The sequence below is a fragment of the Gadus morhua genome, chromosome 4, assembly GCF_902167405.1.
Source record: "Gadus morhua chromosome 4, gadMor3.0, whole genome shotgun sequence".
Classification (NCBI taxonomy): Eukaryota; Metazoa; Chordata; class Actinopteri; order Gadiformes; family Gadidae; genus Gadus; species Gadus morhua.
This window is the reverse complement of record NC_044051.1, coordinates 5112996-5127444: the sequence shown is the minus strand read 5'-3', so window position 1 is coordinate 5127444 and position 14449 is coordinate 5112996. Positions and strand designations below refer to the sequence as shown.

Below are 14449 nucleotides of genomic sequence, written 5' to 3'. Positions count from 1 at the left end.
TTTAGTTCTTTGACAGCCTCACCTGCTAGAAAAGTCTATTCAAATCGGCTAAATATAATGAACTAAATTAATAGCCATGAAATGTTGTCACTCATACTAATGGCAAATACCCTCTTTCAGTTGGTGGTTCAACACTGATGTCTCTCTAGGCTTGAGGGAGAGCTCACAAGTAAATTACACAAATGTCCTGGAGCAATTGGGAATACGCTTTTATTTAGTCTACCTGACCAGGGACATCTTTGAACTATAGGTCACCTAACCCAAACTTTTCACTCTTGTTAGGTTGTCCTTTTCTCTTGTTTTAACACGAAAGGGCTGAAATATCAACATTTCAGGTATTCTCTTTGGATAATGTGCAAAACTTGTGGCTTCACTAATAAAAAAACTAACTATTTAAAGATTTGTATGCAAAATATTTCTGTTCAATTTGTGGTCAATGAAACTCTGAATTTTTTTAATTCGATAAAACACAACAATGGGTTAAAGGTATTTGCTTTGGGCATCTTTTGATATTTTGAGAATCTAGCTCCATTGCCGTTAGAAATGGTGTCTCCCATTACTGCAAAGTGCGTCCACAAGTTTAAAAAATAATGGGCAGAAAAGGAACTGCCAACTAAATCTATTTAACATGGGTAGAAAGTTTCCATGGAAGCTCTTGGCTGCTGGTTCCCAACACAGCTCCACTGTTAGCCTGTGACCTTGCGTTTAACTTTTGACTTTTGGTGACTTTCACAAAAGAGAAATGAACTGGTTAATACAATAAACAAGACATTTCATGGTACCATTTTTGAACTGATTGTGGATATTGCATTAAATCCATATGCTTGAAACTTTTCAATAATGCATATCAACGAAACAATGGAATGAAATAAATAGTTCAAGCAATTTGTGGGACTTGGCTGCTTTTACATTATTACTCATTTTGGGGGTTATTTCAGTCTCTCCAACCTGCAGGTCATGCGAAGAATCATGTGACTGGCAATATTCTATAAATGTCTTGATATCATCTTTCGTCTCAACACTTCTGCTGCAGCCGCTGTTGAAGCGTATGAGTCCTTTGAGACCCCCTTTGATAAAAGGGGTTCTCAAATGTTGACCCTCAGTCACCTATTGCATCACTTCCTTTAGGGCTTCGGCCTCCTAATTGATCATTATAGTATAATTGAATGCCCTCTTTCATATATATGATACCTCCACCACTGGGACGTGGCAACAATTCTCCAAATCCATATGGGGGGGATGCTTGTGGACAGTAGGGGTGTATACTCGACATAAATAGGAAGCAAACTCATCTCACAAATGAGTAATGACATCTCACAAATATTTATTTAATAAATTGTTTCAATTTATAATAATCCAATGGCAAACCCTTTATTATGTCCATGGTCTGGACATACTCTCCATCTAAGAACTCTCCTCAGAACCTCACTGACCAGTAGGGCGTGACGTGTCCACCCCCATCTGGAGACACATGCTGGGTTACACCGCCCCTTCGGGATCTGTGCAGCCACGGAGCGGGGGAAGCGAGCAGGGAAAGATTATCGCTGACCCTAGCACCTTCACGGGGGCCCACATTTCCCGACTCGTCCTCTGAAGGCCGCCACCAGAGGGCGCCAGAGCGCTGTACCGCCCATAGACGCGTCGGCCGCAGAGTTGTTACCCGTCAAGAAAGTTAAAATAGTAGCACAAAAGGAAATAACGGGATGTATGATATTCATACACAAGTAGACCTACAACTTACCTATGGGTTGTGTTAGCAAAGGGGTTTGTGCAGCCTAGTTGTGCTTTATGTCTTTATTGTATTAGCCTACTACAATTGATAACAAAGAAAAATAATAGAAATTAATCGATCACTAATTAATATGATCTAAAACAGCCTGTTATAAAATAATGTTAAGAAACCCGAGGAAGTCCGGTGATGTTTCGTTTACAGCATGTTATTAGGTTTCGTTTTCCAATCGTAAGAACAGGAAACTCATGCCGAACGCATGAATAACCGCGACCCACCAAGTCCAAACTTCAAAGCCGTGTTCAACTTGGAGTGAGAGGCCAGTGAATAGGCTACAGGGCGTTGAAATGGAATCGGCGATAGTCAAATATCTCTGTGGGAACCTCGGATCCACAAACAGGGATGAACTGGTGGCCAACTGTGTGTTTGGTGACGCCTCGACGGTGAACGAGATCATCAGCAACCGAGACCGGTTCGCCAACGCGCCTTATAATGGAGAGAAGCATCTGATCGCCAAGACGGCTCTCCGACTGTGCAGAAGGCTGGTGTGCGCTGGACCTGGATACAGCAGTTTACATCTCTGTAAAACATACCTGTACGGCGAGTGCCCGTTTCCTGGAAGGTGAGGGCCGATTTACTCTCATGCATGGTGCACCAATGGGCCCTACATTTATTTTGTATCACTTACCGAGTGTTAAAACACTCCCGTAGAGAGAGAAACCTTGACCTGCAGTTCATTTCGCTATCTATCTATCCATCTATCCATCTATCCATCTATCCATCCATCCATCCATCCATCCATCCATCTATCCATCCATCCATCCATCCATCCATCCATCCATCCATCCATCCATCCATCCATCCATCCATCCATCCATCCATCCATCCATCCATCCATCCATCCATCCATCCATCCATCCATCCATCCATCCATCCATCCATCTATGCATCTATCTATGCATCTATCTATATCTATATCTATTTATGTAATTCAAAACAACCATAACACACAGTGTGGTGGACCCCCGTTGACGTTGCCCAGTGGAGTTAAAGGTGATCTATGTGAGATTAAAGGGGTACCATCACATGTGATTTGTAAATGCGTTATTCTTCGGCTTCTCGTGAGGGGAACGCCTATCATCTCGTGGCAGGCGTTACTTGAACACGTGATGTTTTCCAAATGCATGCGACACCCTGACCGTTTTCTGCGGACGTCCCCCCCCCCCCCCCCCCTGGACAAGAAGGAGATATGTGTGTTACTGCTGCAGAACGACATGGACCTGCTCCCCTCTGTACGTTTTTGGCATACTGTCAGAAGGCAACATATAGATGTTGATGTGATTCTGTCGCTCAAAATACACTTTCATTATAATTTTGTGAGCGACCATTACCAATAGTTAAATATTTTTTTATTTTAGAATACAAATTTGATTCCAAAATAGAAATTGAATTCCGATTTTTTTTAAATTCCTTGAAATGTCTTTATATAATATATTATATTTTTTAACTATGTAGATCACCATTTCTCTGCCATGCGAATATCTCTGTCCTGAATGACAATCATTACAAATACCCCCTCTCCACCCCGACAGGTCTGCTTCGACTACAACAACACCGGATGCCAGGAGGGCTGCAAAAGGATCCACATCTGTGAGCAATACCTGCGTCGTAACTGCTGCTGCTCGCGGTCCCACGACTTCTACGAGCCGCAGCCCTTCGAGGTGCTGCAGAAGAGCCGCATCCCCAACGACCTCATGGCGGCCATGAAGCCGCTGTACATCAACAAGAGGGTCCTGAGCGGCATCGAGCACAAGGCCAAGCAGGCCGGACAGACCAATCAGGTCCCTGGGGCTGGTGGTGGTGGTGGTCGTGGTGGTTGTGGTGGTGGTGGTGGTGGTGGTGGTTGTGCCGGTGGTGGTTGTGCCGGTGGTCGTGCCGGTGGTCGTGCCGGTGGATCTGGTGGAGCTGGTGGTGCTGGTGGTGCTGGTCGTGCTATGGGTGGTGCTCGTGGTGCTATTGCTATCGGTAGAGCTGGAGCTCCAAGAGGTGGAGCTGGTGGAAGGAAAAGACCGCCTCGAGGTAAAGCCGGAATGAGGATTTAATATTAACATTTGTTTACCCCTATATGTTTTTGTGAGTGAGTGAATCAGCTTCAGCACATTCTAAAGTCCATTGATATATCTGAGTTTCAAAAGAACAACGACTAAATATTATTTGAAATACAACACAGTGTCATAAATAAAATATATTATGACATTTTAAGTGCGATGTCTGGAGAACTGGGTTTTAAACCCATTTTAAACCTTCCATTGAAGTGCTCGTCCATTGAACTGAAAATAGTTGTTCATTGTTTGTTTTTCAGATAAAACCGAGATTTGCATGTACTTCCTCATAGGCACCACCTGTAGACACACCATAGGTGAGTTCAAAGGAACGGATCTTATTTAAAACTCAATTGTACACAAAAAACCTGTTGCCACCTGAGCACCAGAGATTACCTGTTGTGTTAGCCGTATGAATCACCGATAATCCTGTTCCTCCCTGTCTTCTTCAGAAAGGTGTTTCCAAGCTCATTGCAGGCTGCCTTACAGCTGGGAAGTTCTGAAGGGCCATCAGTGGACGCTGCTGGACAGCTCAGAGAAGATAGAAGAGGATTACTGTAACCCCAAAAAGACATACAGGTATGGGACATCCCAGTTTGAAACTCTTCTGTTTAAATTAGCCTAAGAAGTTGAATCCAGGTTTGAACATTGGTGGGCCGTCAGGGCCAGCAGGGCCTTCTCTGCTGGCCCTGTCAAAATCGAAATAATAATTTTTTTTTTTTTTTTTCAAAATGACATTAATTTGTGTCTGAACGCATCTTAATTCCAAATTTTATTTCAGTACTTACAACATTACAGCATCCCACAGCTAGGTTACATGGACCGGCGGGGCCAGCACTAAAAGTATTGCTACCCTTTCGCTGAAGCTGCCACCTCCCATTGGATAATAAATTTGACTGACGTGTGTAATCAGCCAATCAAATGTAATCAGTCAGACTCAGTGGAGTTAGTGCTACCGGAAACTCGTTCGTTCGTTCAGTCGGGTCTCCGGTGAATCGAATGGTGAACGAGACGACCGAACGAACGAGAGAGACGAACCGGTTCAGTTCGTTCGTCCTAAAGACTCGGTCATTCGAACCGGTTCGCGAACGAACGAGCCAACACTAGTACAGAGTTGATAGTGAACTACTATGCCCACCGCCTTCACAGCACCTAGCGATCCTGTTTCTGATCTCCTTCGTTTGCCTTTTTCAAGGCGATCGTTTGGAGAGAAGACAGACTTTATTTCAAGAGGAAGACCTACACCGAAGCCCGATAGGCTGACCCGGGCCGGTAAAGGTTTTGTGCGGCACTTTACAGCCGCTATGACTGGCTAACGGCTAGCACCGTTCAGAACAACCTATTCTACTCGCCGTGTTTGCTGTTCCACATCACTGAGGGGACATGGAACAGCGCCGGATTTAGCAGTCTTGTAGCTTCACCAAGGCAGCTTTAAAAAACATCAGGCCATGGGTGATGGGTGAGTTTTACTTTGCACTGTGTAGGAGCGATAATGTTGTTGTGGTACTTTAGTTCATAACGCATTTTTTTTAATGGTTTGAAACACAAATATATTGCTGGAATTTGGGCAGTAGGCTTAATGGTAATGCTTTGTGTGGATGCTGCTTAATAAGCATATTCAATTAACCCGTTCACTACTACTCCTGTTGGCTTAATATTCTGGCTGGAATAGCTGTTGTAAAATATGTGGGATAAAGGCCTACTTATTTTTGTTAAAGGGGACCTATTATGCTTTTTCGACTTTTATGACCTATACATGTTGTTAGAATGATTAATAGTCATGTTTAACCATACACAAAAAACGATTCAGATTTTCGGGAAACTCTTCCTCTCATCTGGGCGCTTTCAGCATTCTCTGTCAACGCTCGGTTTCGTCCTACTCCGCCCCCTCCTGCCAACCCAACTCCGTTGTGATTGGTTACTTCACCGCCACCTCAGACTGTCAGCAGGGAATACGTAGAAATGCATGTACGTCATTATTTGACACTTTAGTATGGTTAAACATGACTATCAATCATTATAACAACGTTTATAGGTCATAAAAGTCGAAAAAGCATAATAGGTCCCAATTAATGAACTGGCGTTGCACTTGTAATATTATCGCTATAGGCTACTTTATTTAATCCGTTGAAGTTGCGAAAGCATCCGGTGAAAATAACATTAACTGTGAACACTTGTTTTTGTGTGTGTGATGTGCAATCTGGTTGCGGAGTGACATAAGGAAAGATCTGATGGTGATCCTGCAATACTCTGTGTATTGCAAAGTGGTGTGCGTGTGCGCTGTTGTTGTTGCTGAAGATCATCTGTCTTTTTGTGGATGTTATGCAGTAGCGCATATTGTGGCTGTATTGGGCACCTGATATGAAATTTGTGTTTGGGGGTTGGCCGTCGGTGGAGTTCGTTACTGAAGGCCCTGACTTAAACCCCACGGTACGCTACTGGGTTTGAAACAGTTTTTGTTTAAATGAGCCTACTTGGTTTAATAACAGTTTCAAACCCTTTTTGTTTAAAATAGCCTTCTGTATTTACCGTCTCAGTTTGAAACCCCTTTGGTTTAAATTTGACTACTTGGTTTGATACTGGTTTGAAACCCCTTTCATTTTAATTTGGTCTACTCCTTTTAGCCCAATTTAAAACCTCACTTTGCTCCTGTAGTATTCCCAATGTCTGGTCAATTTTAATCATTAATTTGATTCAACAAAAGTTGTGTTGTGTTTCTGTGCTGCACTTGCAATCTCTAAACCCACATACTGAGGGTCAACGGTGTGTGATGTTTCCTGCAGCACGGTGGATGTAGAAGTGGTGTGCTTTGACACCATGACGTGTAGACTCCAGAAGGTCAGGCGTCTCTCCTCCATCTCCTCAGTCCTCCAGCCCACCTTCCTACTCACCACCGAGTGGCTCTGGTACTGGGAGGATGAGCATGGGAACTGGAACCAGTACGATTCACCGGTGAGTTCAGCACCATCGCAAAGCGGCGCCAGCCTGAATCAGCTCACATCTGCAGACATAAGACGATAGTTTGTTTGTTGTTTGTAAATGTTAAGTTTAGAGTACCTGCTAGGGGGGCCAGGGTAGATTATTGGTGGTAGAGTACAAAAAATGCCATAAATTATGCTTAAATAATATTTATTTAAAGAACTGACCTGAAAGGAAAAAAAAAACAGAAATACTAATCTGTTTTGTTCTTACAAAAGCTCACTTTTGTGTGTGTGTGTGTGTGTGTGTGTGTGTGTGTGTGTGTGTGTGTGTGTGTGTGTGTGTGTGTGTGTGTGTGTGTGTGTGTGTGTGTGTGTGTGTGTGTGTGTGTGTGTGTGTGTGTGTGTGTTCATTCGCCCACTCGCTCGCTCCAGACCAACAGCAGCACAGAGCTGGAGCAGAAGTTCCAGAACGACCCCCAGGAGGTGATGGAGTTCACCGCAGGGTCCCAGGACTACACAATCAAGGGCGCACTCACACTAGGCAAGTTTGCCTGTTCCGTGCTGCAGGAGGATTCAGCACGATTTCTCCCCCCGCTGGCCCGTGGTCACACTGCTCCCATTAGCCGTCGCACTGGGCACGATTGCTCCTTCATACATACGTCATCACGTCGTAATACGATAAATACGTCATCACCAAGCGTGGTGTCCAGCTGCGACGGAATTCTGTCGTCGGCCCAAATTTCAAGTAAACACTCGACTTCACCATCGCACCAACGTAAACCCACCAGTGAACCGCTTGCCGCCATTGTTTAAAATGATTGTTGTGGGGAAGAAGGGCATGGACCTATAAAGAAAGAAGGGTTGCGCAAGGAGTGTGCGCGTGTCATCTTATCAGCATCTGTACTTTGGTCACGGCACACCTCTCCCAAGTGTGCCGTGGCCAAGGGGCTGTTCCGTGCTGGAATACGGAGGGCGTGGTCACCCAAACGTTCCAGACTTTAGTATGCAAATGAGCTCGGGCACGGGGCCGCGGCCCTAGTGTGAGTGAGCTTTTAGAGAAGTCAAACGTCTTGGTCCCGCTAAACCAGTGTCTCTCAAACTTTTTCTACTAGTGTACCCCCTCTAAGGGCACACTCACAATATGCCATCTGTACCGCACCCGAGTACGTTCATCCCCTAAAGTCTAGATCGTTTGGCTAGTGTGAGTACGCCACCCGTACTCAAGTACAGTTACTTTCCGTGGCCTCAGTACACTTCAGAGAGATGTGCTCAAGCCACGGTACAGATGCTAATACGCAACCGTATGTACAAGAGGCAACCGTACTCAAGCCCAGTTGAGATTGCCTAGTGTGAGCACAGGCCAGCGGCACAGAGGTGGGAGGGGGGGGCAATCGTACTTGAGTATGGTAGTGTGAGTACACCCTAAGTTATATTTTCAGCGGAAGGAGTGCCCCCTTCACCTGCACAAAACATTTTGGGCAGAATAAAATATAATGAAACATGAATAATGTATGTGCGTTCTATTTGGCAGTGTAAACATGAACATTAAAAGGGTCACGTTTCAACCACTTGTCCAGTTTCTGCGATTTGCTATTGTCTAGCTTTCAGAATTGAAAGTTGCTCATGTTGGAAAAAAAGATAAACTTTACTTTTTAATTTGCTTCGTATCCCCTGTGGTACCTCAAAGTGCCCCTAGGGGTGTGCGTACCCCCATTTGAGAACCAGTTATACACAATATAAGAAAAGCATGACCCAGCCCCCTTCAGGCACACCCATACCCAGCTCCAACCCTGATGAATCCAATCACTATCACTTTTACTGCTTCATGACCACGAAGCTTTGGGAAATGTTCCATTCCTACTTTATGAAAATGTCCACGCACAGACGATTGTACGCCCTCAGAAAGCGCCACTGACTGGCGACTTTTTATCGTCGTGTCTGCCTTCACACCTCTTTCTTAATATTGACCTTCCTCTTTCAGTGAGACACAGCCCTACTCTTACATCGGGCACTTTGGATAGCTGCCTAATAAACCACACACGGGTCCTTTCTATTACGCTGCAAGTTAAGTTATTATTGTTTTTCTATTTCAGTAGAAGGCCTCAAAATGGTCCAACAAATGTCCTAGCTATGCCAAGGCACTGGGACAGGACCCAGGTTCCTGAGACTGGACATAAGGTTAAGATAATTATAATTTATTAGAAGAGTTACAAGCAACCACATGTTGCGTCTTTCATTTTTAGTTTAAGATCATAAAGTACATGCGTTAATAGAAACATTATAAGAAAAATGATGTTAACTTCTTTATTTCTCAGTATTATCCAGTGTCGATGGTGATGACATCCTGATGATAAACAAATTTAGGATGTATTTAAAAAGTAATTAAAAACACGAGTCTCATGATATACACCTTTGAAAATTTTGCAAATTAAGACCGTTCTCCTCCGTCTCTGGTAGAAAGTTCCGCTGCAAGATTCGTCCGAAGAATACAAAGAGGTGGAGACGCTGTTTCGTCAGACGATGACCAACTTTGACATCGTGAAGATCGAGAGGATTCAGAACAAGAGTCTCTGGGACCAATTTCAGTTGTACGTCGCTCGGTCGGAGAAGACGTAAAATGGCCGACACCAGGAAAATCGAACACAGCACGATGTTCGACTCAAAGAGATAACGCTTATGATGATCAACTGTCATTTAAACCCCTAACCCTTTTAAATGGTTAAAAGGACAAGGTTTAAAAACACGATTTTTTATCATAAGCATTAAACACTATTATTTTTATCATTATAAGCAATATCTTTTTGATTCTAACACCATACGGTGTTTGATTTCTCTCGCGTCGGCCATTTTATGTACGTGTTCGACTCGTACGGTGCGGACCTGTGCGGTGTTCCACTCAACGATAACGTTTGCAACAATCAACTGAAATATTAACAATATTTTTTAAATCCTGTTTTATAAAAGGCAAAGGGAACAAATGAAGACGAAGAACGGGGGCCGTTGCGTGGCCGAGAGCAAGCTGTTCCACGGCACAGACTCCAAGTTCATCGACGCCATCTGCTGCTCAAACTTTGACTGGAGGATCTGCGGAACCCACGGGACCGTCTACGGCAACGGTGAGCTAACCGCTACGACACCGCTGCAGGGCTTAAAGGTGCAGTGTGTAGGATAAGTGGCATGCAGCACAACAGTCGTGGCAGGGATTGTGTATACAAAAGTGTGTTTGAGTTATCATACAGCCCATAAAAAAATATCCCAATCGTGTGTTGTTGATTTACAATGAACCTATAATGTCTACAGAGGGCGTCCAATGCCATGGAGGCTGCCATGTTTCTACAGTAGCCTAGAATGGACGAAGAAGGACTAGTTTCAAATGTTAAATCATGATCACTGTCATACTTAAGCTTTCAAACTATGACCTAAAGCTAGTCGATACCTACTGGCACCTCACAGGTCGGTATCGCCGCCTTACCTGTCCTACGTCGTGGAAAGGGAAAGGTGAGGCAGGGGCGATATTCGGTTGGTTGCAATCTGCATTCTCACCTCTAGATGGCACTAAATCCTACAGACTGCCACTTTAACAACTGACATGTGTTCGATTGGCTTGGATAGCCAAAGGCTGACCAAAAAAAGTTTAGATGTGACGATATACTTGAAAAGGGTTGAGCCTTTTTGGATAAGATGAACATCTTATCATCTTAAGATGATAAGATGAATGTGCTTGTGTTTCAAAACACAAGCACAAGCTGGAGTTAAAGCAACACTTCATATTTCTTCTCTTCTTATCTTGTCACACTTCCCCCTCTCTTCTCTCCTCTGTCTTATCTCCTCTTCTCCCCCTCTCCCCTTCCCTCCTCTGTCTCCCCCTCTCCCCTCCTCGACTCCTATCTCCCCATCCCCAGGAAGTTATTTCGCCCGGGACGCCAGCTACTCCCACAACTACACCGGGAACGCCTCGAGGGTCCGCTCCATGTTCGTGTCCCGGGTGCTGGTGGGTCACCACACCCGGGGCGAGGCCGGCTACGCGCGTCCGCCCTCTTATTCGACAGCTGCGTCAACGACATCCTCTCGCCTTCCATCTTTGTCATCTTCAACCGGCCTCAGATCTACCCGGAGTTCCTGCTCACTTACAAGGAAAAGCGAGAAAAGGTGTGGGCTCCAGACGACTTGTTCTCCGGGGTACTGGCCGCCACGCCGGTACTGCCGCCGCGCCGGTACTGCTTACGAACTGGCATGTTGGTAAGCAGGTCCGCATCCTTGGCCAGTGCCATGACCGTGCCAAGGGCCACGCATGTGCCCAGTGCCACGCCCATGCCCAGTGCCACGCCCGTGCCAAGAGCAGCACGCATGCCAACAGCCATGCCCGTGCCCAGTGCCAAGCCTGTGCCCAGTGCCAAGCCTGTGCCCAGTGCCACGCCCGTGCCACGCCCGTGCCCAGTGCCACGCCCGTGCCCAGTGCCACGCCCGTGCCAAGGGTCACACCCGTGCCCAGTGCCACGCCCGTGCCAAGAGCCACACGCATGCTAACGGGCATGCCCATGCCCATGCTCAGTGCCACGCCCGTGCCTAGTGCCACGTCCGTGCCAAGAGCTACACGCGTGCCAACGGCCACGCCTGTGCCCAGTGCCACACCCATGCCCAGTGCCACGTCCGTGCCCAGTGCCAGGTTTGTGCGCGGGTCTGTGTTCTAGGCCAGTGCCACGCCCGTGCCAAGGGCCACGCCCGTGCCCAGTGCCACGCCTGTGCCAAGAGCCACACGCGTGCCAACGGCCACACCCGTGCCTAGTGCCATGCCCGTGCACAGGGCCACGCTCCTCCGCAGATTGACAGCCACGCCGGTGTACACCCAGGCCTACGAGGAACCCACTTCACAGTTCTATGTCCCCCCGACCTCCCCTAGCCCGAAGAAGTGTGTGGTGAGCTAGGGCGGGACGGGGCGGGGAGGCAGAGCTACTAAGGTGGTTTCTGTTAGGGTGTTGGATTGGGGCGCAGGGCTCATGAGGGTCGCATCCCCGGTGAGTTCTGCTGAGTCATGGTGTGTCGGGACTCGGGAGTCATGGAGACACGCCCCTGGAGGACTTTGGGAATCTGTTTTGGTTTTTTAGATCTACCTTTGGGTCGTGAAAGGGCGGTGGTTCTGTGGAAGGGCTTTGGGTCTCGACTCGCCCTTCAACATGAGGTATATTCTGAAAAGCCGGAGGTATACTAATAAGAAAATGTATTGATGTACGTCACAATTATGCAATATACACAGAGAAAAATGCTTTATGGTAACCGGGGGAGATGATATTTGAGTTGCTCTGTGCATATGAGTTTGATTGCACAGTTGAATAATTTTTCAAATCGATGGAAACCACAGCTGGCCTTGATGAAGGATTCACGACGAATCCAGTCTGTCCACACGTCAGCGAGAGGACGTCATCACGAGTGTATATAAAACATTTAAATGGCTGTACTGACCTGTGGCCAGCAGAGGGCAGCAACTACACACGAACCAACTACACTACGACCAATGTCATGATTGCGTTTGATTACCTTAAAACACAGGTTGTTTTGCAGGGTTAAAAACATCATTTATTTGCTGTAGTGTGTATCATCCTGAAGGAACAAGCTGTGATAGCCTTTGTAACTGTGAATCTATTTTTAAAATCTATATACATTTATTGAAAAATCAAATCGTTTTTGAGTCTGCATTGTTTCTGTGCCAATTGTAGTCTCGATTATCAGTGAGTAAATTTTCTTGGCCCATTTACTTTACACATACGTACATACAGAAGTACCCTGTGATCTGTGATGACCAAGGCCACCAGCGACGTTACACCACCTCACGTCGCGAAGTAGCCCCTGAAAGAGGGGGTGAACACGGCTAACGGCGAGAGATCTGGCCCAATCTGGCAACACTGTCAGAGATGTGTGTTGTGGAAAATTATGACCTGATCCTAATCATTGAGTTCTAATCCTAAAGCATACAGGTTGCCTTCGTCTCTGCGGTTAACATAGGACTGCTTACAGGGGCGTAGCACCGATTTCTGGGCCCTACATACAAGAAGTCCTGATGCCCCCCCCCCCCCCCCCCATTTTGTAATGTCATGACGTCTGGGGCTCACTAGCCTATATGCCTTAAGTTATTATGCATCATGTAGAATAATTAAGGCTTAGTATTCATTTAATATTAGCTTGCTTCAGATCAATAGCCTGCTGTTGCAATATTAGCCAACCGTACGCTTTATTTATCCTTTACTTTAATAACCAAGGCCTTATCAGTTGAAAGTGTAGCCTATTGTCTGCTCTTGCTTTGGGTCGTCTGTTTGTTTTATGATTTTGGTACTCAAACGTTTTCATGGCAATGCAGCTTCCACCAGTATTAATAGTATTGACATTTACATAATTGATAATAAGTGTTTTAATTGGCATACTCTTGTATAATGATGACGATTATGCAATGGCCTTTTGATTGATTCATGCAGATTGTGTTATGCAAATATACGCAAGTATACTATAATGAAATCGCCTCTGTAATACAACCCAGGAAAACAGATGGAACGTCAAAAAGCCCCCATCCGTCGACGGACGGAGGCAGTGTGAATGCGACCTCGTTCACACTACATGCGTCCTTCGAAGGATCTCAATGACTTTGCATCGGACGCTCTCGAAATGGATTGTGGGTCCGTCTGTTCGGTTGGCTCAGTGGTCTGCGTCAAAAGTTGAGAAATGTTCAACTTTTCAGGCAGCGACGGATCCGTTGGCTAATCAGATTGCGTTTTGCAAATATGCGCAAATACACTGTCCAGCTTCTTCCTGCTTGTTATTGCAAAATGGATCCAGGAGTTGCTTGGAGTGTATTTGCATAACCGTGATCTGATTTGCCGACGGATCCATCTCTGCCTGAAAAGTTGGACGATTCTCAACTTTTTGACGCAGGCCATGGAGCCAACAGAACAGACGGACCCACAATGCATTTCAAGAGCGTCCCATGCAAAGTCAATAAGATCTGTCGACGGACAGAGGTAGTCGCCTTGTTCACACTAAATGCGTCTGTCGACGGATGACGAGGGCGTGTGTGACGTATACGGGACTATTCTTTGTAGACGCATACTGCAGCTGAAGAGGAGGTTTTGGGAATGTCTAGTGCTGGCTTGAGACCAATGGGGGTGTCGTGAGAACACAGGGTTGCCCAGTCAGAGTTCCAAGTTGTATAGGCTTTATTGTCCAAAGGTGCGAGCAGGGCTGTATGGATGGGTCTTGGTAGGTATGATGCTAATGTGCAACTAGGTGTGAAGTATATCAGGGCCTTGCATTGGCAGTTCAACCATTTAAAAAATCCAAAGCATCTTTGACATAGCAACTTATTTTTTTTACAGTAACGCAAATAGTTACTTTCCTTGGGAACTAGTCACTTTTATTATAGAGTAATTCAGTTACTTTTTGGAACAAGTAGTGAGTAACTATAACTAATTACTTTTCTAAAGTAATGTTCCCAACACTGGTGGCTAAGGTATTTGTGGCTGACCCCGGGATTCCACCGGACGCGTTACGGCAGCGTTACGGTGACCGCGGCCAAGACGTGCCGCAGCCGTAACGCTGCCGTAACGCGTCCGGTGGAATCAGGCCTTAAGGCAGGATATGTGTGGTTTCTGGGACTCAAACAAAATGAACAATAATCAGCTCCACAATGCATTGCCACAAGTTCAGTTCAA

The 14449-nt window shown here is 45.8% G+C and overlaps 1 pseudogene; it reads left to right on the top strand.

The window, feature by feature from the left end:
• Nucleotides 1–7520: 7520 nt before the first annotated feature.
• On the top strand, nt 7521–12509 carry LOC115542700 (protein mono-ADP-ribosyltransferase PARP12-like; annotated as a pseudogene).
• The last annotated feature ends 1940 nt before the right edge of the window (nt 12510–14449 follow it).